The sequence below is a fragment of the Erpetoichthys calabaricus genome, chromosome 13, assembly GCF_900747795.2.
Source record: "Erpetoichthys calabaricus chromosome 13, fErpCal1.3, whole genome shotgun sequence".
Taxonomy (NCBI): domain Eukaryota; kingdom Metazoa; phylum Chordata; class Cladistia; order Polypteriformes; family Polypteridae; genus Erpetoichthys; species Erpetoichthys calabaricus.
Window position 1 is genome coordinate 95749338 of NC_041406.2, and position 26740 is coordinate 95776077.

Below are 26740 nucleotides of genomic sequence, written 5' to 3' on the forward strand. Positions count from 1 at the left end.
ACCCACAAGTGGATAGATGCATTAACTTGACATTTTGACCTTAATTGTTTTCTACGTTAATTTAATCAATACTTCTAAAGGCATTATTGTTAAATTGTTGGCTTAGGCATTGTTTTGCAATGGTGATTACTGTTGTCCTGATACTGTATGCATATATAGACGTTTTACTTGTATAAGGGGCATCACATTAGATTTCATGCAACTGATGTTGTTATGGCAATAAAGCAAAGGAGATGTTTTAATTATACGATATTAGTAATTGCATAGTGAAGTGTTAACAGCCTGAAAATAAAAGAGCTCTGTATAAGAAAATAGAAACTCAAATAACAGTAACTTCTAACATTAACCTCAGTTCCTTTTCTACAGTATGTCTCATTTGAATCTTTTTTAGTGAAGGGTGAAAATAGTGAAGTTTCTTAATCTTTCCTAATGCCCTGCAGTTCAAAATTTAGTCTACAATTTAGAAGCGGCATGGTGGTGCAGTGCTAGCATTGCTGTCTTGCAGTAAGGAGACCTGGGTCCTCCCTGTGTGGCTTTCCTCTGAGTGCATCTCTCGTAGCAGGGTAGGCGCATTGGAGAAGCTAAACTGGCCCTAGTGTGTGATTGGTGTGTGTGTGTGTGTGTGTGATTGGTGTGTGTTTGCCCTGTGATGGACTGGTTATTCCTCCCTAGTGCCCTGTGCTAGCTGGGATAGACCCCAGTAAGCGATCCTGTTCAGGAGTAAGCGGGTTACAAAATAACTGACTGACTCAACTGTTTTAATGTCCTTGTTATATAGAGCCCATCACTGCCAAAAGAATTCAATAATTGACTTAACAAATGGGTGGCACGGTGGCAAAGTGGTAGTGCTGGTGCCTCGCAGTAAGGAGACCTGGGTTTGCTTCCCGGGTCCTCACTGCGTGGAGTTTGCATGTTCTCCCCGTGTCTGAGTGGGTTTCCTCGCACAGTCCAAAGACATGCAGGTTAGGTGCATTGGCAATCCGAAATTGTCCCCAGTGTGTGTTTGGTGTGTGTGTGTGTGCGCCCTACGTTGGGCTGGCGCCCTGCCCGGGGTTTGTTTCCTGCCTTGTGTCCTGTGCTGGCTGGGATTGGCTCCAGCAGACCCCGTGACCCTGTAGTTAGGATATAGCGGGTTGGATAATGGATGGATGGATAATTACTGACTGACTGACTTTACAAATGTCTGCCATCTTTTAAGCATCACATCGCTTGACTTGAACTTTCCTCTGTGTGTTGTAAAAGCCAGCCAAGTGGAGAGTGAGGAGTCCAATGTACTTCTGAAGACCTTTTCATGCTCTAAACCTTTTGTGCTTACAGATCCCTTCAAATTATTCTTATTAAACATACATTATGAGCCTTATGCTTTAATAATTACAAAGGCAATGTAAAAAATGAACACAAACTATAATGTTCAAATGGAAAAAAAAACAACTTTATATGTATTTATTGTCATGCATGCACATCTGTGGATGGCTCTCTGGGCTCATCTGAGGTACTGTATGTACTACCACCCCAGCCGAGAGTGGACGCTGGTGCTAACCTTCACTTCTATTTCTTCCACAGCACAGAGAAGACACCCAATAAGGGCAATTAGCTTCACCCATTCTGATCTTCCACCTACAAACCACGCAGTCACCAGAAGTAGGCCTTCTTGGTTGAACGGAATGCACCGCAGGATGGAGCTCCTATTGGGTGATTTAAAAACCAGCTGAATATCAAGCCTGATGGAGTTCCTTTTTGTTTTTGTACATTTTGTTACCCTTATGCCCTTAGCAGTCGCTTTTCTTTTGTTTTTGTTTTTTGGATTATACAGAAATGACCGAGTTAGAGCCCAAACATTTATTCCAGGGTCTTGCAGTCCATTTATTCAACCACATTATGCTGCAGATATACACCATCTATCTATCTATCTATCTATCTATCTATCTATCTATCTATCTATCTATCTATCTATCTATCTATCTATCTATCTATCTATCTATCTATCTATCTATCTATCTATCTATCTATCTATCTATCTATCCTTATCATATACAGTGCTTATCTATCTATCTATCTATCTATCTATCTATCTATCTATCTATCTATCTATCTATCTATCTATCTATCTATCTATCTATCTATCTATCTATCTATCTATCTATCTATCTATCTATCTATCTATCTATCTATCCTTCCTGCTAGCTACATTCTGAATGACCATTTCATTTGTAAATACCATTAAATCAAGAAGTCTGTGAACCAGGTCCATTATGTGTAACAATGCATCCATTCCAAGGCAGGCCAAGTGCCACCACAGCCACTAAGAAAGAAAAGTAAATGCAAATGAACACAAAAAAGACATTTATTACAAACTAGTCATAGTACCTTTCAAATTCATGTGACAGAATAATTAAAAAACATTTGCTATCTCATGTACCTTAAGTGCTTTTCCTCTGTATATGTCTGTGTGAATGTCTGTTCACTGACATTCCCTCTCTTGAACGCACTCCCATAAAGCCCGCTCCCCAAACTGTGTTATTATTTTCGAGGCCCCTTTCTCTCCTCCTGTCCGGTTTTATACTTGCCTTTGAAGGCGACTCCCTCAGCACACGCCATACGCCTTTACTCCTTCTCATGCATCTCACACTTGCACTTCCTTTTTCGTCGCATCACCACAGCCAAACTGACCAATAAGATTGCTTGGAAGGACTGGACACACAAGCCTTTGTGTTTTATTACTGTACTTAATCTATCTTTCTATAGTAGATAAAATGTAAAATAATAGAGCTGTATCTAATAACATTAACAGCAACTCTAATAAAAGTACGTCATATTAAAACAATGAGCCTTCAGCATGGATTTAAACATGAGGTCTTTTTGTTCCCCTTTAATAATTATAGGTAAATCATCCAGGATTTTTAGATTCCCTATTGCTAAGGGCTCTGCCTCTAACACTAGCTTTATTTATTTTTGAGAATTTGAAGGATGTCTGACATCTTTAAATCACTAACTTATACTTTGGTCCAGGGGTTCTTAAACTTTTACTTCCATGCAAATAGGAATTTGGCGATGGGGTCAAAAATTTGCTCTTGAGTTCAGATTCTGATTTTGCAATGTTCTAAACATGAACAAAAGTTAATTTTAGCGTGGTGTTTGTATGTGTGTCTATGTCTGTGTAAAATCAAAACTGATTTTCAAGTTTTAAAATTTCAATTTTCATCAGAAAATTATGTTTTTTTCTTTGTGTTGAGTAGAGCGCCTGAATGACTGTATCCTAGCAAAGATACTGAAATTTAGAACAAGCTTTTTCTAAGATATCCACCCTGAATTCTGAGATTTATGTACAATGATAACTTCCAAAAAAATGTAGACCTTCCTTCTTCAAACCAGTTGGATCATGTTTGCCTTGTCACAGGCTCCACATCTATTGTTTTTGTCCAGTGCGGTTCAGTCCATATCTTTCAAAAACTGTTTGACCTTTGTCAAACGATATCTGCTGTAGAAATTGTTTAATTTAAATTTTTTCAGTCTGATCCATTTATTCATGGAACTAGTCCTACTGATTTGCAACATTTTCGCACAATTAGTTTTTGAGATAAAGTTACATTTACATGGAAGAAAGGGCCATTTCATAGTGATGACCCAAATAAGAAAATCTGTACCATACTGGGAAAGAAGAAGAGGATTATTACCATAATAAAAGTAGAGTCGTATGATAAAAAAAGAAATGCTTTTCTTTCTTTTCAAGCATATTTCTTATTTGAATCTAAATAGAAAAGTATAAAGCAATCATATCATTAATAAAACAGTAATTATGATTAAGTCAAGGAATAGATTTAGGAGGTATATCACCATCAGCGTAAGCATTAGAGAAAAATATAATAATAATAATAATAATAATACATTTTATTTATACAAGGCGCCTTTCAGGGAACTCAAGGACACCGAACAACAATAAATAAATAAATAGATAAATAATTAAATAAAAGACACAATTATAAAAAACTTAAAACATCAGAAAATCTAGAAATTAAAACCAAACAAAACCATTATAATCAGGAGGAAAAAGAAAAAGCCATTTTAAACAGATGCGTTTTAAGTTTACATTTGAAGGATGAATATGATTTGATATTTCGGAGATCCGCAGACAATGAATTCCAGAGCTTGGGAGCAGAACGGCTGAAAGCTCTGCTCCCCATGGTGGTTAGACGGGCGGGAGGAACAGTCAGATGGGTGGAGGAAGAGGATCTAAGGTTACGGGATGGAATGGCAACATGAAGAAGGTCAGACAGATATAGAGGGGCGAGGTTATGGATGGCCTTAAATGTTAATAGTAGAATCTTAAAATCAATACGAAACTTAATCGGGAGCCAATGAAGCTGCTGCAAGACCGGAGTAATATGGTGAATAGATGGGATTTGAGTGATGATACGTGCTGCAGAATTCTGGACTAACTGAAGCTTATGAAGAGATTTATTCGGGAGACCAAAGAGGAGTGAATTGCAGTAGTCCAGCCGAGAAGTGACAAGACTATGAACAAGAATGGCAGTGGTGTGAGGAGTGAGGGAGGGGCGAATACGATTAATATTACGTAGGTGGAAGTAAGCAGACCGGGTGATGTTATTAATGTGAGATTGGAAGGATAGAGTACTGTCGAGGATGACACCCAGACTCTTGACCTGAGATGATGGGGAAACAACAAAGTCATCAATAATAAGAGAAAGATTATTGGTTTTGGATAATGAAGATTTTGAACCAATGAGGAGAACCTCAGTTTTGTCACTGTTTAATTTGAGAAAATTCGAAGAAAACCAGGATTTAATTTCAGCAATGCAGTCAATAAGCGAGGGTGGTGGAAAAGAGGAGGTGGGATTACCAGCAAGGTAGAGCTGGGTGTCATCAGCATAACAGTGAAAATTAATGTTATATTTGCGAAAAATATTGCCAAGGGGAAGAAGGTAAATAATAAAAAGAAGAGGCCCCAGGACAGAGCCCTGGGGCACACCAGCGGTAACAGCGGTGGGTTTGGATGTGAAGGTTTTAAGTTGTATGAACTTATTTAAGTTTTAAGTTGTATGCTTATTTATAACGAATACACTGTAAAGGATATGGTAATTTTTGAAAGAATCGTATGAATAGTTGTTTATCTTAGTCACTTGACACATGGCACACAGGTCATGAATCAAGTACTTAAGAATAATTTAAATAACATTATTTTTTAAAAAAATAACATTTTCAAATGACCTTGAACAATGCATACTTCTAAATACATTCGTAATTGTTTAGCATATCCCAGTTTTCCTTTAACAATTCAGGACACTGACTAAAAAAGTTGAGTCACATATCCAAATTAGTTCTAAAAATTCTATGGGCTTGTGGTAGTTTATTTGGGTGACAGGAAAAGTCTTGGTGAAGAGTTTGGGGAACAGTCCAGTTTTGTATAATGCTAAGGCCTGACATCATGCTGAATGCCGAAGACTCCGCTCTTTACCCCGTCTAAGCCTTTTGATACTTTCTTACATTCTTACAGTTCTTAATGTTCCAACAAATTGGTCCTTCACACTCCCAGGAGATTGAAACTTATTGAACCACTTTAAATAGTGCTACGAGAAGGAGTTCATCCTAGCCATGGCACGCTAAACCTTAGGCAGAATCTTCCTTGCATGTCTGTTTCAGATTTGAATTCAATGTATTCCATAATGGCAACCACAAAATAATTATCATACAATGCTGCCATGGCACTTTATATAACCGCATCTGATTGACTCGCCCCCACAAAACCCTAAAAATCAGCACACCCTTGAGCCACACCCATTATTTTCATTTTCATATTTCCAACTGGCCGGCTGGATGCCCAGGAGTTGGAAGGACTGGCGGAGGAAGTGTGTACATAGCATTATCTCTCCTGGAACACTAGATAGAAGCCCCCCTGCTTTGCAGCAGTGCCACAGTTTCCCACTGGGCATCATGGGAATTGTAGTTCTGTGACTCAGCCCTGTTGGATGCCGCCAGGGGGTGCTGCTGGGACTGAAGTGCCCTACTTCATGGGTCCCCAACCTTACCCTGAAGTGCTCCAGAGATTACTTAAAAGGAGCTGCCTGCCACTACTCCAAGAGCCAGAGTCGGGAGGAAGAGGGACAAGGCTTGCTGGAGGAGGAGTGCAGGTGGAAGGAGAGACAGAGAGAGGCAAAGACAGAGAGAAGAGAAGCCAAAGAAATAAAAGTTCTTTGTGCTTTGTAACTGTGCTGATTGTTATTTGTACTGTGCTGTCCAGGTGGGAAACAGGTTGAGAAGCGTTTCCCACAGCAGAATAAAAGCCTATATTGTGCTGGAACATATGTCTGTGTCTGTCTGTGTCTGGTTTGGGGAGTTGGTGCGCTCCCTGCAGGCCATGTAGACTAATATGGTTGGAACAGCTGGGGCTTTTCCATATAAGAAATTAATTCCAAAGCAACAGTATGTGTCAGTTGATGTTCATGAGTCACCTATAAAATGGGTCTGACCATTAGCACTTTGATATTTGAGTTATCAAAGCAACATGAGGAGACTGAGTTCCAAAGAGGCCAAGTAACCAGTGGCCAAATGGTAAGTGAATCGGTCAGAGAAACTACACAAATTTTGGTGTGCCATGTATTTTAGTTTAAATAGCACCATCTTCACTGACTTTTTACATCCTCTTTTAACAGATCTGTGGGAACACTGGCATATGAACACCTCGGTTCCATCCATCCATCCATTTTCCAACCCGCTGAATCCGAACACAGGGTCACGGGGGTCTGCTGGAGCCAATCCCAGCCAACACAGGGCACAAGGCAGGAATCAATCCCGGGCAGGGTGCCAACCCACCGCAGGACACACACACAAACTAGGGCCAATTTAGAATCACCAATCCACCTAACCTGCATGTCTTTGGACTGTGGGAGGAAACCGGAGTGCCCGGAGGAAACCCATGCAGACACGGGGAGAACATGCAAACTCCACGCAGGGAGGACCCGGGAAGCGAACCCGGGTCTCCTAACTGCGAGGCAGCAGCGCTACCACTGCGCCACCGTGCCGCCACACCTCGGTTCATTATGACAAATTCCAACTATTAATGGGGGCAGTTATGTTTACAAAGAGTAGGGTAATTTGCATATCTTGTCACATGACCTAACCTCTGATAAGAGACTTTAGTCAGATACAAATAGATTTTCCCTTACAGGTGTCAAGGAGAACAGTCTCAAAAATGAATGATAGCATATTCCAGAGAAAAACAATGGCTGCAAATTGAAGCTTATTGACCCAGAATAGTTACTAAAGGTTATCGCAGGTTGCTGGGGGATATGTCCGGAGGACCGGAAGAAGGCTTACGCCTTCCCCAGACCACATGGGGGCAACCGCCCTGGTACCTATGGGGACCACGGGTACAGTGCTTTGAAGCTCAACCCTGTAGGGGCCCGTGGTCACCACTAGGGGGTGCCCCAATGCCTTTGGAGCCCTGGATCTCAGCATTTCCGCCACACCCAGAAGTTCTGGGGGGAAGAGAAGCGGGGACACCCGGAGTTCTTCTGGGTGTGCAGCCGGCACTTCCGTCACACTGGGGAGTGCCGGTGGAAGATTGCTGGGAAGCACCTGGAGAACATCCGGGTGACTATAAAAGGGGCCGCCTCCTTCCGTTCATTGGCTTGAGTCGGGAGTGGAGAAGGATGGAGCTTGAGAGGAGAGGCAAGGAGGTGGCCTGAAGATTAAGGCATTCGAGTTGTGGCCTGGACTTTAGGGACTTTTGGGGGTTTGAGATGCACTGAACTGTAAATATGAATGTAAATAAACGTGTTGTGGGTGAACCATCTGTGTCCGGGCTGGCTTCCACAAGGTACACTCTCGAAAAATGACCACAGAATTGAATCTTTGTCCCCGACTGAACAACCAAAATAATCCCTTTTTGTGATCAACTGTTTACTTTATTTAATAAGGTTGGAAAAGAAATCAAAACGTCAAAATAAGAAAACAATCAATATGTGGAATAAACTCACGTGGTGCCCCTTATCCACTCTCAGTCATGAATACATTCACTGAATGCTTCATTAATCTGTGATGTAGACAACTCCAGAAGGATCAGATTGTAAAAGATAGGCAAGCAGTTCAGAGCTGGAATTTACAGCAGGACTATCATTCATCAACAACACCAACAATTTATTTCTTGTTTAGTTCAAAATCACACAAGAAATGGGCTTTAACAGGCCCTGCTTTTGACAGCCCCCCAGCTTTGACTCTCCCTATACTGTATGCGTAGCCAATGCCAACACAGAAAGGCACAAAACTTGGTGTGAGGAGCACAAAACTGAATAAAGTAAAACAGTTTGATGGTCCATTTCCTAAGGGTTTACATTTAATGAAAGATAAAGGAAGCCTACAACCGAGAATGTTGTTGCCAAGTGTCAAACATGGTGGACATCTGTAATAGCATAGGCAGACATCTTATGATGTCTTTGCATCATCATACAACAGGCAAGGATTATAAAGCTATTTTAGAAGACCAGGTGTACCCTGTAGTGTAAATCCTGTTCCTCTAATCCAGAATGATTGTAACTGCATTTGTCGAGGATTTCTAAATAGTTCCAACATAGCTACCAGAAAGGCATTCCAGTAATAGTATGACTCGTTGTACAAAAACACAAACTCCACAGCCCAAGTGTCTTTCTTAAAGAGATTTTATAGTTCATACAAAATAAAGAAAACTGCTGATAATACATGCAAAAAAGAGAAAAAGAGAAACTTCTTGTCTATGGTAGTTTACATTTCTTACTAGCTGTCCCCCGTGGCTCTGCCCGCGTGGCAGTGAAAGAGAACAAACTTTAAAAATCAATAAACAAAAAGGTATCACTAGCTAAGCGGAGGCAAAGTACACTCTAAAACGCAGAGGTAGAGCGACTCCCCACTCCTCACGTCAGGCTTCCCCCTTTCCTCGGCCCGCAGCCTCTGTCTCAGATTAGTGTGAATATATCGCTCTTGCAAGCAAACTATGATTCTTTGCGTGATGAGAGAAGTTGAAAAATCAACCAGAATGTTCAAGCAAATTCTAGAAGAAAACCCAATCTAAATCCATTAAGTAGTTCTCTCATTCGCTAGCTAAGCAGATGTAAGGTACGCCCTGAGGCTGGCGCGTGAGTAAGGAGGGTCCCGCCCCCCTCCACTCTGCCTGCTGCATCTCTCTCTGATTCACGCAAATAAATCGGTACCGCAGGGGAACTATGATGAGAGAAGTCACAAAATCAACCGGAATGTTCAAGCAAATTATAGACAAAAACCCGATCTAAATCCATTAAGTAGTTCTCTCGTGAAAAGCGGACAGACCTACAGACAGACATATAGACAGGCGTTGGATTTTATATATAGAGAGATAGTTTCACCGTAAACACATGAATAACATTCATAATAGTCATAAAACTGTATGCCCTGAATGCCTAATAATCTAATAGTTTGTATTTCTGTCTCGCTGTCTGACTTCAATCTAAGGTCTACACTATTGTCACACTGAGCTAACATTAGGAACATTTCATTACCTTTCACTTATAGAGGATGGAACAGAATCTTGGGTTATTTATGTTAAAGCTACATTACATTCATCCATCCATCCATCCATCCATTTTCCAACCCGCTGAATCCGAACACAGGGGTCTGCTGGAGCCAATCCCAGCCAACACAGGGCACAAGGCAGGAACCAATCCCAGGCAGGGTGCCAACCCACCGCAGGACACACACAAACCAAGCACACACTAGGGCCAATTTAGAATTGCCAATCCACCTAACCTGCATGTCTTTGGACTGTGGGAGGAAACCGGAGCGCCCGGAGAAAACCCACGCAGACATGGGGAGAACATGCAAACTCCATGCAGGGTGGACCCGGGAAGCGAACCCGGGTCTCCTAACTGCGAGGCAGCAGCGCTACCACTGCTCCACCATGCTGCCCCATTACATTCAAGTTCCAAAAATAGCAAAAACTAAGGTAAATTTACCATTAACATTAACTGAAAGGATTTTCCTCTTACAATCATAATACCTGCAAAGAAATGGCCACACTGGTGTCATGAATGCCAGGAGGAACTTTGAAGGCCTCATCCAGTCACCCAACCTAAACATCATTGAACCTTTATGGGTAATTCTGAAGCACAAAGTGCAAAGTAAATCTCTAACTCCTTTATCACTTTAAAGAGGAGGGAAGTTTTCCAACAACACACACCTCAGAACATCTATGACAGCATTCCAAGTAGGACTAAAATTGTTATAAATATGAATATACTGCTAGAAGTTTCCATTATTTGCAAAGCGAAGCTGTTGATATAGGGTACAACATTTTTAAATGGACCTTGAATGATCCGGTATCACTGCATTATCCTGGTGTGTATTCTCCCTGCTGTTATCTGTGTGTAGATGAGCCATTTTTTTCCTTCTGAGAAAGCAGCTGCATTTTATTAACCACAGAAATGTTTATTATAATGCACATCTGCTGCCTACTTCTATAGTCTTTACGCGATTCATTACTGCATTACTGACTGCTGACTCAAAAACCCTATTGTCTAAGCAATGCTCTTATGGCTAAAGGGAGGAGGGGTGGCTGCACAAAGACGCCTTTGTGTCAGTCATGGCTTTGGATGACTAAAGAAATCGCTAAGGGCTGAGTTCAAGCTCCTTCAGAAGGAGAGGTCACGGCTTTGGTCACTGGATTCAGTTTGGGTGTCTGAAGCCCTTATCAAATACACTAAAGACTTTCTCAGAATGAGAAATACTCGCAGCGACTGACAGGAGATGTTTACTTCCAGAAGAAGATGAGCAGTGCCGCCAGCAGTTCAGCCGAACGCTCACAGTACAAGTACATTGTTGAAACTCTACAGATAACCACCCTAACAAGAAGACAGAAAATGGAAGCAGCAGGAATAAGAGGAACACAGAAATGCAGAACATATAGTACATTAAGACTAGGAAAAGAGATACGGTATGTCCAATCATGCATAACTTCGAGCAGCTGAAATAATAAATATTTCAGTGTTGGACTTGATTCCATTACTCATTTTTTTTTCCTTATTCCACATGATGTCCGCATTATAATATCATAAGTGTCAGTAGTCTTAACACAGTTCAAATAAATTAAATATTAATACATCTTGATTCTATCATACAATAGACAGAAGTGTTTGTTCCATGAAACCACTGAAGAGGAAATCCCTCCATCTGTTGTAGGTTTCATCTGTAAGTTCTCATAGTATGTGCAGAAAGAAGCAGAAAGAAGGGAATATTCTTAATGAAAAACAATACGCTGGGACCTTGGAGGCACACAGGATCAAGCTGGCACTACCCTTTTTTCCTTATTATGATATACTAATCTTTTCTGCCAACCAGCAGGCCTTGAGAACAGAACGTTTCATATTAAAAGGACACCGGCCTCTATTTTGGTTAATATCCATCAAGTGCTAAGAGGTTTATAATTCTTTCTCATGCACAGTTAATTGAATTCAGGGTTATGGGAGGCCAATCACAGGGCTCGCTCACGCTCACACCCATATTCAGACAGGGAAAATTTGGAATTGCCAAATAATCTAACCAGCACAACTTTGGGACTGTGAAGGGAAAACTCAAGTACCAGGAGCAAAATCCACATGGATGACAACTGGGCATGGGATTTGAACCTGGGACACCAGATGCATGGTGTGGCATTGACACCTATGGTTTACTATTAAAGTACACCTCATGTGAAGGACCCAGGAATTGTAACGCACTTGTCACTTGTGATATTTAGACAGTGACAGGAGGGATTACATGATGGGGGGGTTGGGCCTAAGAGTTGTAGTAGACACAGCACTCTTCACTGAAACAGTGTACAGAGGAGATTAAAAAAGTCTAATAGGATATGAGGTGATACATGGAGATTCACTCGAAAGAGGCCCCAAATATTCTGTAATAACTCTCACTAGGACGAAGCAATCTAAACGAAACAATGTGCAATGTGGTCCTCAGCATATAGAGCTTCGAACAAGCCGGGATGCCCCTGAGTCAGTGCAATGAGGTAGGCACCGGACAGCCATCGTGACGTTTAACCTCCGTTTGTAACTTCGGGGTTCATACCACCCATACCCCTTGTTGTGATGTGAGATTTTACATATAACTTGATGAATATTTTGTACTGTATATCTTTATTTGTAATTTAGACAAAGCAGTGTAATTTAGTGTTTACCCCCCCCCTTTAGGAATGGGTCTGTTTGAATTTTACGACAGGAATTGGGGGATGTGTGTTTTAAACCAGTTTGGCAAGTGTTTCTTTGCTAAAGTCATTTCTACCCCCGCAAATGGGCTAAGGTGTACTTTAACATATGGTTTGGGGGCAGGTGTTAAGATGTTGTATTCTCCCATTGGTCTGAAGTATGGCTGTTTGGAATTGGCTTGTCTCAGAGGCCTTTAAGTACCATGATGTCCTATTGGCTCTCGGGATTGGACAGAACATCTATAAATGTATGTGTTTAATCTCAGTATCTCTCTCTTACCAACCAACATATGATGAAGAAGCATCTCTCTTGCTAACCTGTGATGATGAAGAGAACACAATGAACAGCACAGCTCAGCAGCCATTTTGAACAGACATGTGGCTGAAAGCTGAGCATCAATGATGCCTTAACTAGAGACATTTAAGTAACCAGAAGACTGTGTGCCACCTGAACTACATATCATCATTTAATCAGGTTGTATGGTTGCCAATGTTCAAATGTACTTTGCATTTTGTTATTATTTATGAATATTATCAATAATACATTGTTTAAACTGTAACTTAACTTCTGCTTGCCTTTTTACTACATCTAATTGCCTGAGGTTATAGATATAGAAGGGAAGGTGGGGATAAGTTATATACAATAGTACCTTATAAACAATGGTAAGTCTGTGAGATTAGGCATTCTAAGGCTACATATTAATAATACAATAGGGGAAAGTAGAGCAATATATATATTACTCTACCGAGACAAAACACCCCTTTACTCAGTCAGTCGACTTCTCATCAGGATGCTGGTGTACAGTATTGAGGAGCGCATCTTCATGGTGCGAACCCATTGGGTCACCAATTCGTTTAAGTGATGTCAGAATCAACTGGATGATCATGAGTTAACGGAATGTTACTTCCAGCAAGATGGTGCAACATGACACACATCAGCAAGGAGCATGGCAGAGTCCTTCTTCGGTAACAGGGTAATTTTAAAGGGGCTTTGGCTACCATGGTCGCCAGATCTGACACCATCAGATTTCATCCTTTGGGGTATGATCAAAGGTAAAGACTATTTGAACAAGCCTTGCACTGTGGAAGATTTGAAGGAAACCATCCAACGTGAAATTGCTGCTGTTCCCCCCGAGATGCTTGCTGATACGTTCAGGAACATAAAGCACCACGTCATAATGTGTTAGGCAGAAAACGGAAATCACTTCCAGCATCTCATGTAATACAATCAGTTACACACACGTCAAGGTACAGGGTGAGGCAGAATGGATGGACGTCTTTGAAATGGCTAGAACTCACCACTAGGTGGAGTGACAGATGTTCAGTAGGTGGCGTTAGGTTCATGAAGTCTTAGCTTTTTTTTATTTTCTTTTTAGGTGAAGCCATGGAGCCGTGGACGATAGAACACCGTGTTTTTGCGTATGACTGTTTTGTCAAGAATAACCAATCTATTACTGCAGTTCAGCGTGAGTTTCATTGCCATTTCAATATCCACAGAAATAAAGCTGTTCCCGCTCATAACACTATCCTACGTTGGGTTAAAGCACTTCGTACACGAGGTACACTAATGAACAAAAGACCGCCGGGGGATACACGAACGGCACGTACCCCTGAAAATGTGGAAACCGTACGACTAACCCTGCTGCGCAGTCCAAGTCGATCTGCTTGGAAGCATTCTTCTGAACTTGGCCTCAGTAATCGTTCGGAATGCTATATCGAGATGATAAACGACTTCTTTTTACCTGAATTACAACGAAAACGTATTCCTATCCGGCGTGTGTGGTTTCAACATGATGGGGCGACAGCCCACACAGCTACAGCATCAATGGATGTTATTCGCCCTCTCTTCCCTGATCACCTCATTTCCAGGTTTGGTGACATTCATTGGCCTCCTCGGTCCCCTGACTTATCCATGTGCGATTATTTCTTGTGGGGTCACCTCAAGGCACATGTATACAAGCATAAGCCCTGTACATTGGAGGATTTGAAGGAAGCCATTCGCGTGGAAGTGGAGTGGAGTGGAGTGGAGGCCAGCTTCCATGAACGCCTTCAGAAATGCATCAGTGATAACAGACACCACATGGGAGATGTTGTTTTCCACACTTGATTTTGTCAAATGCTATTTCAATATGAACTCAAATCTTTCAATAAATTTCTTTGTAAGAAAAAATTAACAATTTTGTGATTTTGTAAAAAACGTCCACCCTTTCTGCCTCACCCTGTATATAGCGTATTTTGTTGGTTCAGATTGCTTCATCCTAACGGCAGTAACAACAGAATATTAGGGGCCAGGGAGTGAATCTCCCTGTATAACGCAATGTGTTGTTTACGAGTCAAGGGAGGTTATGCTTAAGTTATGTAACACATTGGTGAGGACTCAGTTGGAGTACTTTGTGCAGTTTTGGTCTCCAGACTACAAAAGCAGAGCTAGAAAAAGTCCAGAGAAGAGTAACTAGACTGATTTCGATGCTGAGAGGTCTGAGCGATGAGTAAAGATCGAAGGAGTTGAACCTTTTCAGTTTAAGCAAATGGATATTTAGAGCCAACATGATTGACATTTTTAAAATTACCAAAGGAATTGATACAGTGGATCCCGGTTCTTACTTTAAAATGTGGTCTTCAACAAGAACTTGTGGACACAGATGGAAACTTGGTAAGGGTATGCACAGATGTTAGAAAGTTGCAGATGTGGTTAAGGCTTTTAACTTCAAACCCTGACGTTGCAAGTTCAAATCCTGCTACTGACACTGTGTGACCATGAACAAGGCCTCTCGGCTGCCTGTGCTCCTATTGGAAAAAACAAAATAGGCGTAACCAATTCTATCCGAAATGTTGTAATTCACCTTCGATAAAGGCATCGGCCAAATTATTAAATGTAAATTTTCTTCACACAGAGAAATACAGACGCATGGAATGAATAACCAAGTAATAACGTAGACAGCAGGACTTTAGGGTGCTTCAAAACGTGGTATGATGTTATTTCAGAAACACTAAGTGGAAAAGATTACTCTGGTTTGTTGGGCTAAATGGCTTGTACTCGATAATGTTTCAATACTGGTATTGTAAAGGATACAGTATATAAAATTTTCAGACACATTACCTTCTAAGCAAATCTTCAAAAACTTACATCTGATAACAATTTCTTTTGTTAGGATAAAGAAAGTTTCTGTTAAATACACAGTTGATTCTCTAGCATATTCCTAATTGCTGTCATGTCTTTACTTTTACTACTGCTATTGCTCTTGTTGCCGCTGACACATTGGCAAGCTGCTGACATTGGAGATACTAAGAACCTCTGAGATTCAATCTACTACATATTATACTTCTGGATTTCAGCATATTCTTATGAAATTGTGGAATGTGCAAGAAGTGGATGGCATTCAGTTGTCCTACGTCAAAGGTCTTGGTCCTAGAAGACAGCAGTGGTCATTTGCATTGCTCTTGTTGTTCTGAGTCCTCATTGCACTAGTCTATCCCAGTTATGTCCGGGTAGAAAAAGATGCCAGAGCTGCAGGCAACCCAGGCATCACAATGCTGAATATACATTGTCACGCACGTGCGCATGGGAGGGAGCTAAAATGACCTAATGAAGGTAATTCCATGCCAGGCCAGGGGGTGGTGGGGTGTGTTATCCCTGCAGAAAACACACACGGGAAATTCTGCCTGGTTCAGGCCACAATGACGTCGCTTGCAGTTCTGGCCATGATGACGGCCCTTTCAGGTTCCACTTCCTATGTTTCCTCAGTTGTATGTTGGACTCAGTTCTGTACGCATCTGTGCAACCTATTTTGCCTTTTGCAAGCCAGGCTCAAATATACGAGTGGCTGCCTCAAACCTTTTTCCTGTGTGTCAAGGCTATTTATTTCACAACATACAACAAAAATGTGGAGGCATATAGTGGGGAAACATGGGATAGCATTGGGGGATAACTTCTGATATGGGTTGTTTCTTCTATTTCTTTTTTCTAAATCAATTACCCAAATTACTTGGCTCTCTGTAGCAAAAGTCTGTAGTTATTGTGGTCATAGTTATGTTTGAAGCGAGTTATGTTCTTTGTCTTTAACTTACTGTTGGCTTCAGGAGATACCGAAGAAAATCTAAAGCTTCCTCAGGGGATTCTTCACCTGCTCCTGACTTGCCGGACTGGTCAGTGAACCTCCTTTTAAGGTGCTTTAGCACGCATGACTCTGCCATCCATCCTGCAGAGTCTCACCTGCCTGTTCTCTCACAGGTACAGGTTGCTACAACACTTTTGGATTGCATTTTATCTAAAATTACTCTGAACATCTTAACAGCGATACCAGGAGTAACACATCATGGGCTAAGCTTATCTAAGGGAATGTCAGAATAAAGTTCTATCTATCTATCTATCTATCTATCTATCTATCTATCTATCTATCTATCTATCTATCTATCTATCTATCTATCTATCTATCTATCTATCTATCTATCTATCTATCTATCTATCTATCTATCTATCTATCTATCTATCTATCTATCTATCTATCTATCTATCTATCTACAGTGGGGCAAAAAAGTATTTAGTCAGCCACCAATTGTGCAAGTTCTCCCACTTAAAAAGATGAGAGAGGCCTGTAATTTTCATCATAGGTATACCTCAACTATGAGAGACAAAATGAGAAAAAAAAATCCAGAAAATCACCTTGTCTGATTTTTGAAGAATGTATTTGCAAATTATGGTGGAAAAAAAGTATTTGGTCAATAACAAAAGTTCATCTCAATACTTTGTTATATACCCTTTGTTGGCAATGACAGAGGTCAAACCTTTTCAGTAAGTCTTCACAAGATTTTCACACACTGTTGCTGGTATTTTGGCCCATTCCTTCATGCAGATCTCCTCTAGAGCAGTGATGTTTTGGGGCTGTCGCTGGGCCAACACGGACTTTCAACTCCCTCCAAAGATTTTCTATGGGGTTGAGATCTGGAGACTGGCTAGGCCACTCCAGGACCTTGAAATGCTTCTTACGAAGCTACTCCTTCATTACCCGGGTGGTGTGTTTGGGGTCATTGTCATGCTGAAAGACCCAGCCACGTTTCATCTTCAATGCCCTTGCTGATGGAAGGAGGTTTTCACTGAAAATCTGACGATTCATTGCCCCATTCATTCTTTCCTTTACACGGATCAGTCGTCCTGGTCCCTTTGCAGAAAAACAGCCCCAAAGCATGATGTTTCCACCCCCATGCTTTACAGTAGGTATGGTGTTCTTTGGATGCAACTCAGCATTCTTTCTCCTCCAAACATGACGAGTAGAGTTTTTTTTATCTGACCATATGACATTCTCCCAATCCTCTTCTGGATCATCCAAATGCTCTCTAGCAAACTTCAGACGGGCCTGCACATGTACTGGCTTAAGCAGGGGGACATGTCTGGCACTGCAGGATTTGAGTCCCTGGCGGCGTAGTGTGTTACTGATGGTAGCCTTTGTTACTTTGGTCCCAGCTCTGTGCAGGTCATTCACTAGGTCCCCCCATGTGGTTCTGGGATTTTTGCTCACCATTCTTGTGATCATTTTGACCCCACGGGGTGAGATCCTGCGTGGAGCCCCAGATCGAGGGAGATTATCAGTGGTCTTGTATGTCTTCCATTTTGAAATAATTGCTCCCACAGTTGATTTCTTCACTCCAAGCTGATTCAGTCTTCCCAGCCTGGTGCAGATCTACAATTTTGTTTCTGGTTTCCTTTGACAGCTCTTTGTTCTTGGCCACAGTGGAGTTTGGAGTGTGACCGTTTGAGGTTGTGGACAGGTGTCTTTTATATTAATAACGAGTTCAAACAGGTGCCATTAATACAGGTGACGAGTGGAGGACAGAGGAGCCTCTTACAGAAGAAGTTGCAGGTCTGTGAGAGCCAGAAATCTTGCTTGTTTGTAGGTGACCAAATACTTATTTTTCTACCATAATTTGCAAATAAATTCTTTAAAAATCAGACAATGTGATTTTCTGGATTTTTTTTTCCTCATTTTGTCTCTCATAGTTGAGGTATACCTATGATGAAAATTACAAGCCTCTCTCATCTTTTTAAGTGGGAGAACTTGCACAATTGGTCGCTGACTAAATACTTTTTTTGCCCCACTATATCTATCTATCTATCTATCTATCTATCTATCTATCTATCTATCTATCTATCTATCTATCTATCTATCTATCTATCTATCTATCTATCTATCTATCTATCTATCTATCTATCTATCTATCTATCTATCGTGGTACTCCATATGCAGTTGTTTGCACAAAGACTTATTGATTTTGTGATTTTCAGCCACAGCTCCGTGATACAACAGCTAGTCATTTAGTCTGACATATCCAGCGACTAAGACCATCCAGTCTGTAACTCAGGTCAGGTCAGGTCAGGTTGGGGAGCTCACCTCAACAAAATAAAACAGGTCTGATTTTGTCTTAAGTCGTAGAGGTGGGCCCCGAGTGCTTGAGAGCTGACAACCAATGAGCATTCAGCTGGAAACACAATGCATATAATGCAGATATGAGGAATATGAATCATGGGTGTTTTGGATCTGACGAGAGAGAGACTCGTCTGTCTGACGTCACATGTTTTATGCACCACAACAGAATGGAAAACCAGAGATTGCAGCTGAACTTGCCCTCTGTATAAGTCCTTCAGACAGGCATCAGCTCGGTCAGGCAGCATGCTATTGTCTGTCAGACAAAGAAATGAGCTCACAATACTTTTGAAATGTGGAACTGTTGTGGAATGTCATCCCACTGTCATCTTAATTGACATACCCTTCCATTTCTGGTCATGCATCTTGTGACAAAATACACAACTACAGCTGTCAAGTTTAATGCCCCCTACAACTTGAAGTCACAGAATGTGACATCGGATTTAATTGGAAGAATCCTAATGCACATAACTCAATAAGAAAGTAATGAGGAAAAAAAATGAATTCACTCTTTTAGGAATGGTTGGCAAGAATTCATTAATATTACGGTAAAATATCTGGTGGCTCTTTTGTTTGAAGTTTTTTGATGCTTTAATATAAAAGAGGAATTACGTAGAGCCATATTTGCTATAATGCCTATGACGTGGGTAGTGTAAGGAGGTTGTGTGTTTCTTTTTTAGTTTGATGGATTTTGTTTTGTGTATTTTTCATCTTCTGTTTGGAACACAATGGCTGTACTTCTGTGTTGATTATATCTTTATCTTAATTGTATTATTCTAAAAAAAAGGTATAACTGTCGTGTTGTCAACAAGAAGATATCATGAGAGGAATCTATGGCATTGGGCATTTTAATAAAATTAACTAAATAAAGAAGTGGTAGTGTGGCGGAACAACTGTGGATCGGCTGAACACGCATTCACATACAGACGCAATCCGATAAGCCAGTTTCCTCAATAGTGCTCTGGGGTCTGTAATTAGTGCCAGTACACCTGCATCCTGAAAAGTATTACAGAAGTCTGAGCAGGAAGGAATGGGGAGATCGAGAAACAGTGAAAAAGATAGAAAGAGAAATGGAGGATAAAGATAAAGGAAGGGTGATGTAGATGGTGGGATTGTGAGGAGCCATCATGCCTTAGAGTGAGGGCAGGCAGCATTGTGGCTCTCCAAAGAGAGAGTTGTGGGTCCTGAGGAGGTTGTTCCTTGTTGTGGTTCCCAAGTTCTCGAGGTGTGGTTCCCAAGGAGGAGCGTACGGCCGATGCTCAAAGTGGCTGAAGAGGGCTACTCTAGCTGAACATCTTCAGGGAGCTGGAGTAACAAATTGCTCAAGAGGGCTTCCTCATAAGGCCAAGGAGTGGTAGTTGGCAGGGCGAGGCACGGCGTGGCACCCTGCTGGGAGTCTGTTATGGCAGCAGGGACCTGAGAATGCATTTTAAAGGGTTGGCTGTGCCTGTCAGGAGGACGGATCCCACCCGGGGTAAGCAAACGAGATGAGCAGAAGGAAGCACCAGAGCTTGTGAGTCTTTATAGGATGGTTTCCTGGCATGATTTTAATCTGGTTTTAATAGATCATTTATTATCGTTTTAACCTTCACCAGGAACACTGCTTTTTATGGGATTTGTTTATTTATTTATTTGTTGAAGGTGGCACTGCACTTTTTGAACACTTTGGTTGATTTTGTTTGTAATAAAAGCACTGAAGCACTTTGCACCACTGCAGCAGATGACTATCAACCAGTTCCAGGATTAAGCTGCCCAAAGGACATGGAACCAACCTGGACCATCACATTTGGTGGTAGAAGTGGGATGAGGCAGCAGAGGTGAGGTACGAAGATGAAAGGAGAAATACGGCAAGAGGAACTGGTGTCTGACTGTTTGTGTCTTCATTTGCCAGGCTCATCCTGCTTACGTTATTGATGGTTCAAGTGGTGCCAGCAAGCGTGGAGCCAATTAAGTCTGTCAAAGTGGTGGGTAAGTGGTGCCTAGTCCCAGAGTGTTTAGTTTAAATGGCTTATCCCCGAAATTCCATTTATTTGTGAAAGCACTTATTTGGTAGTAAGGAGGCATAAGGGATGAGGCAGAAAACAAACGTGGATGAGGTGGTAGTCAAACACGTGGCATCGGGAAAGATATGGTAAAAAAAAAAGTGGTGCAGTTTCTGCTACAAAAGAATAATGTGAAGATAATAAGAAGGCGCCAGATGTGCCATCCACATTTCTATCAGTTTAGATCAAAGAAGCACAACACCAGATGTTATTTATATATTTAATAAAAATCACTTCACAACATTTAAGTTGGTAGTCCTTCATTATTTTAAATGAAATCACCTTAATTACCCTGAATAGAAATGAATGTCTTTCCAGACAGGCACTTCAATAAAACAAAAGGAGTAAACTTGAAGTTGAAAGAACAAACTTGTTTCATGAACACTTCAATAAAACAAAAGGAATAAGCTTGAAGTTGAAACGGCAAACGTGTTTCTTAAAGTTGTGTGTTGAAAGACACTCTGGATGTTTCATTTCTGCATAGTTCATTAACTGTTAGCGGGAATAACCACACCATCACACTCAAAGTATCCTTCTCGTTTTCCAGTTCGACTTTTTCTCATCTTTCTTGTCAACATCCAAATATATTTTTTTTACAAGCATCTTCAGAATCATTTTAGATCTTAACTTCAAAGTCTTGCACATTAGTGTTTTCCCTTGTTACTTGGAGGCAATAAAAACGCTTTGAAAGTTCTGCTTGGTGTGCTTCTTTAATCTTCTGTTAACACTGCAAAAGGAGAAATTTACATATTGTTGGTTTCTATTGTCATTTTAATGTTTTGCGATTACTGCACAATAAGCCTTACAATCTTCATAATTTCTTGAGTTTATGATGTGGAGAATCATTTATACAATTCCCACACACAAATTGCATTAGCGTTATTATAAAGTACTAGTTTAGATTGACTGCATCTGGCACTTTTCTTGGCCGCATCCTTTGCTATCTCCTGCTATCAGTTATGTCTGCTTGTATTTCAGGTATCAGTTCTGATTTCAGCTTATTAATTGCTTTCGTAACTCATAATGGAAACGCACACTAAGGGAAATTTCAAAAAAGAAAAAGAAAATCCTCTTTTGGGTATTGTAAAACAATCTGGGAAAAACTGAGGACAGGCAATGTTGTGATCGGTGGAGCAGCCTACAGTGATACGCAGTAAGGTGACCATCCCAAAAATGTCATCCATATGTGGTTCTCAACTCTTTATGGAAGCAATTTTTTGTATTAGAGCACTCTGGGAAGTGTCCTTCATTCTTGTTAGACATCATCACGCACCATTTGTGCAATTTGAGTGGGCCTTGGTGAAGCAGGATCATTTTTCCCTCAAATTGCAAAATGATTTGGGTGGGAGGTGTGGACTGCAATGGTGACAATGTGAAAAGAAGGATACCCACAGCTGGTGACGTGACTGGACCACCCAAACATTCAATTACATGTAAAGGCCAACTCATCAGAATGGAGGCTGTGGCAGACCAAATGTCCATAGTGACATGCATCAGAGTTATTGTCGCACCAGAAGTGTCCACGTGGAAAGATATACAATTGTCTTCAAGAAATAAAACTGTGGTCAGATGACGTCAGAAATGGACACTCCATTGTAGAAAACCCTCAAATGGATGTACCGCAAATACCCTGGCGCGTAGTATAACTGACAGTTTGGCGTGGGTATTATTACTACGTTGTATTTCGACAACTCTGCGCTTGTATTGGCCGATCACGTGATGTGATTCGAAAGTGAAAGCTGTGAATATGGCGAAACGTAAACTGACTTCAAGTGAGGTTTTGCAGGCGATTTTGGACAATAATTCTGATCATGATTGTAGCAGTTCTGAAGAAGATTTTAGCGACTATGATGATCAGCAACGTGCGCTGCATGATACTGTGAATGATGACGCATCGGATGATGGCGATGAGTGGGTGTATCCCCAGCATCTCAACTGGACTGCTGCCCGAGGTGAACTAACTTTTCTGCATCCGTTTGAGGCAACGTGTGGCTTTACTGTTGATGTAAACAATTACACTGCTGAGCAGTTTTATGAGCTGTTTGTGTCACCTGATTTGATCAGACATTTTGCTCATCAGACAAATCTGTATGCAGCACAGTTTATTGAGAAAAATCCCAATTTACCTCCACTTTCCCGTGTTCGTGCTTGGGTAGACACTGATGAAAACAAAATGAAAAAATTCATTGGGATTTTGATGTAGATGGGAATAATCAGAAAACCAGATATTGAGATGTACTGGTCTACAGATCCTATGTATGCAACACCTATTTTTGCAGCTATCATGACACGTAACCGATTCTCTTTGCTGCTGAAATTCTTTCATTTGAATGACAACAGAAACGAGCCAGATAAGAAAGATCCAAACCGCGACCGCTTGTTCAAGCTACGTCCTTTGATTGACCATTTATTTGAAGCATTTCAGTTGCCCTACATGCCAGGACCGTCAGTTACAGTTGATGAAAGTTTATTGTTGTGGAAGCCTGAGAAAAGGTACATTTTGTGTTTTATTATGTGTTTGCCCATTTCTAGAACTTGCACAACATTTAGTGGTCAATACTTCTTGAATAAATGTAAAAAATGTAAAAAAAATGTAAAAAAGTAAAAAAACGAAAATTGTTCAGATTTCGCCTGGCGTGGGGAATATTTAGGGAGTTGGCGGTTAAAGGGTTAAAACACACATTCCCCCAAATCATGTCGTAAAATTCAAACAGACCCATTCCCACCGGGTTTGGGGGGTTTAAACACTAAATTACATTGCTTTGCCCAAATTAGAAATAAAAGACATACAAAACATTTATCAAGTTATATGTAAAATCTCACATCACAACAGTGGGGATAGAACTTTGTTACCTCACAGTTGCTTATGAAAGTGGATAGGGCTTTAGGAGAAATGTGTATAATCTGGGAGATATTAAAGTAACAGCACATAATAATGATCTCTATACTCAATTTACATTACTCTTTAAAATAAATGGCAAGTCTTAGAAATTTGTGATCATTCTTTAGGTACAATATGAAGACCTACCTTGACTCTTCTCTTAAAGACAAATTGTACTCTTGTAGTAGGTTCTAATAGGGGTCCCCACTCATTGAGATTCTGTCCGTTTTTGCTGTTTTCCAATCTGGTAAACATAAAATGGGCCACAGGGAGCCAGAGCCTATCCCTATAGCACTATGCCCAAAGCAGAGTACCTACCAGTCAATCACAGGAATCCCTTGTAAAACACTCAATCATCAGTTACCTTGGGATGCAGGAGGAAAACTGGAGTGCACAGAGATTAAACTCACTGAAGAAAACACTCAGTTTCCAAACACAGTGGGACATGACCCAGAACAGCAAAACCATGGGACAGCAGCAAAGCACAAATGTGCCTCTTTTCCAAAATATATGTATGTGAGATGCGTGGTATGGTGGTGTAGGGGTAGTGCTGAGGTGACGAGGGTTTGTGTCCCAGGTGCTCTGTGCATGGAGTTTGCACGCTCTCCCTGTGTCAGTGTGGGTTCAGTCAGTGCTACGGGTTTTCTCCCAAAGTCCAAAGACATGCAGGTTCTGTGGATTGGTCCTAGTGCATGTGTGGTGTGTGCATGTGTGTGTTCACCCTTCAATGGTCTGTCACCCTGTCTAGGGATTGCTCTTTCCTTGTGCCTAATGCTTGCTGGGGCAGCCTCAATGCTATAATTCTATAGGGAAGCAAAAAAAAAAAGAATGTTACCAAAGTGATGCATATGATACGATTTATCGAAAGCATTTGATAAGGTGCCACATGAGAGGTTGGTCGTCAAACTAAGATAAGTGACACTTCAAGGTGTGTTGTGCAGATGGACCCAGAAATGGCTCAGACACAGGCAGCAGAGGGTGATGGTATGAGGAGCCCTATCAGAATTGGCCAATGTTAAGAGTGATGTCCAGCAGGAGTCAGTGCTGGGGCTGCTGCTGTTTTTAAAGTAAATAAATGATCTGGATAGGAATAAAAATAAAAAGCTGGTTAAGTTTGTAGATGATACCAAGCTTGGTGGATTGGCAATTAATCTAAATCTGTTGAATCATTACAGAGCGTCTTAGACAGCATACAGGCTTCGGCAGAGTTGTGTCAGATGATGTTTAATGTAAGTAAATGTCATAGTATTACACATAGGAAATAAAAATGTTAAATTTGAATAAACAATGGAGGATCTGAAAATTGAAAGTACACCTCATGAGAAGGATTTAGGAGTCACAGTGGTTTTGATGCTATCAACTGCTGAACAGTGCTCAGAAGCCATTAAGAAGGCTAACAGAATGTCAGGTTACATGTATAGCGCCCTGATGTGTGCAGTATAAGTCACCGGAGGTTCTGCTCAGGCTTTATAACACGCTAGTGAGGCCTCATCTGGAGTACTGTGTGCAGTTTTGGTTTTCAGGCTTCAAAAACGACATAGCAGCACTAGAGGAAGACCAGAGAAGAGCAACTAGTTTGATTCCAGGGCTGCATGGGAATGAGGAAAGTTTAAAAGAGCTGAGCCATTACAGTTTAAGCAAAAGAAGATTAAGAGGTGACATGACTGTAGTGTTTAAAATTATGAAGGGAATTAGTACAGTGGATCGAGACGGTGATTTTAAAATGAGTTCAACAAAAACATGGGGAACACAAGGGGATTTTGCAGAGATTTTAGGAAGTTTTTATCCACACAGAGAACTATAGACAGTTCTGTCTGCGCAGTGATAAACATTAGCGCATGACCAGAAGATCCATCCATCCATCCATTTTCCAACCCGCTGAATCCGAACACAGGGTCACGGGGGTCTGCTGAAGCCAATCCCAGCCAACACAGGGCACAAGGCAGGAACCAATCCCAGGCAGGGTGCCAACCCACCGCAGATGACCAGAAGATAAGCTTAAGAAAATAAAATAAAACAAATAAAACAGTCAAGAACAAAATGAAACGAAAGCCCTCACAAAGAATCATAGACACATTGAAAAAGTGAACAAGTAGTGTAGTAGACTGTAGGACGTGGATAGGACTTACAAGTTTTGTTGGCCTGTTCACGTCTTGATTGTTCTAATGTTCCTCACAAACCCTGCTCAGGATAAGCAGGTTTGGATGGATGAATAAAGATAAAGATCCAAACTTATTTTGCCATTCAATAAAATTTATTAAAAAACAATCGTACTCGATTTTAGTACATCAGCTACAGTAATATTTAATATACAATGTGCAAAATGATTTAATTAAAAAGCAAATATCCACAGAAAATAATTTCATCCCAAATGTAAGAATGATAATGTTGAGAAGATATAAATGTTCTCCAAAGCGAAGTAATTATTCAGAAATGACTTCAGTGATATCTTGTATCATGTCAGATTGTTGAAAGCACATATAATTCTGCAGCTCTTCTGAGATGTATTTCAATTAATTTCAGATTCTTCGGTTAAACATTGTTATACATCAAAAATGACTTTAAGATAGCTAAAATTAATGATTTCTGAAGAACATCTTGAGATATCACATATGCTTTTCGAGGCACGGCAAGACGTATATAAGGGATGTCTCAGTTCAAGTTAAAGATGTCACAAATGAATTTTATCAGATGTATGTTCTGTGTCTTCCAATTATTCTGTTATATATACAGTAAGAGTGATGGCTCCACAGCTTTCTTCAGCAGTTCTACTGCTTAGATTCGTCTGTGACAATAATTGTGTGTTTTTCCAAGAACTTCAAAAGGAAGGATCTATAAGTGCTAAAACAGATAAGATACTTGAAGGTAATACTGAGCATAATGATATCTCACACAAGTAACTGCTCTTATTCCAACAAAGATGAAAATAATAATAAGTTACTTAGCATACATCTTACTTAATCCTTAGCTAGCACTCTTCTGTTTATAAAGTAGCATGCTCACTTTGCTCACCAACCCCCCCCTGTCTATGCTGCTTGCGTTGTGAAGAGGGGGGGGCTGAACACACCCCAAGGAGATGCGGTTGCTCCTCGGAAACCCCCTTTTAAATGGTGATACAATGGGAAAGAAATACAGTTTTTTTTTTACCTCCTCTTTGCTCGATCAGCTGCTGGCTTACTGC